Source organism: Myotis davidii, unplaced genomic scaffold (assembly GCF_000327345.1).
Source record: "Myotis davidii unplaced genomic scaffold, ASM32734v1 scaffold292, whole genome shotgun sequence".
Classification (NCBI taxonomy): Eukaryota; Metazoa; Chordata; class Mammalia; order Chiroptera; family Vespertilionidae; genus Myotis; species Myotis davidii.
Window position 1 is genome coordinate 441,720 of NW_006285042.1, and position 590 is coordinate 442,309.

Sequence of the window (590 nt, forward strand, 5' to 3'; positions counted from 1 at the left end):
GAATCCCGCGTATCTCCTTTCCCCAGTCAGGGGCTGTGCCTGTCCCAAGGGACGCGGCTGTCTGCCACGCGGTCTCCCTCCGACCGTCTGGGCTCAGAGGTCTGGCAAACTTTCCTGCCCAAATCCCTGTTTTTTTTTTACCTTTCCAGGGGAGTTCTGCTCTTCCCGGCTGCAAACCGTCTCACCAGCTGAGCACTTTCGCCAGTTGGGGGTGGGTGTTATTAGTTTCAACTGCTCACTCCGTTTGCTCCGGGACACGACCTGGGATGCGTCTGCCTATATCGCCGCCATCTTCCTTTCTCCCTCAAGTGCATTTCTTAAGTGAACATTTTTGTCTAATTGGACGATTCCCTATAATGACCATTGTTAATACTTTGCCATTTTGCTAAATATCTGCAGTTTTGGGGACTATAGTTGTCAAATTTTTGGATCTAAAGGATCCCATTCCCCTTAACCTTTATCTGTAGAAAAAAAGACAAATTTGTGCACCTAAATATATCAGCAGTAACTAAGAGATATTACTGCATCCTGGCCAAGAAAAGGCCCTGTGGACACCACAGACAATTCCCACGGAACCATGGATTAGGGAA

The 590-nt window shown here is 48.0% G+C and overlaps 1 protein-coding gene across 4 annotated transcripts in view; it reads right to left on the bottom strand.

The window, feature by feature from the left end:
- CD86 (CD86 molecule) overlaps positions 1-590 on the bottom strand; it is a 90,449-nt gene that overhangs the window by 6,081 nt on the left and 83,778 nt on the right. The gene's annotated exons all lie outside the window — the stretch shown is intronic.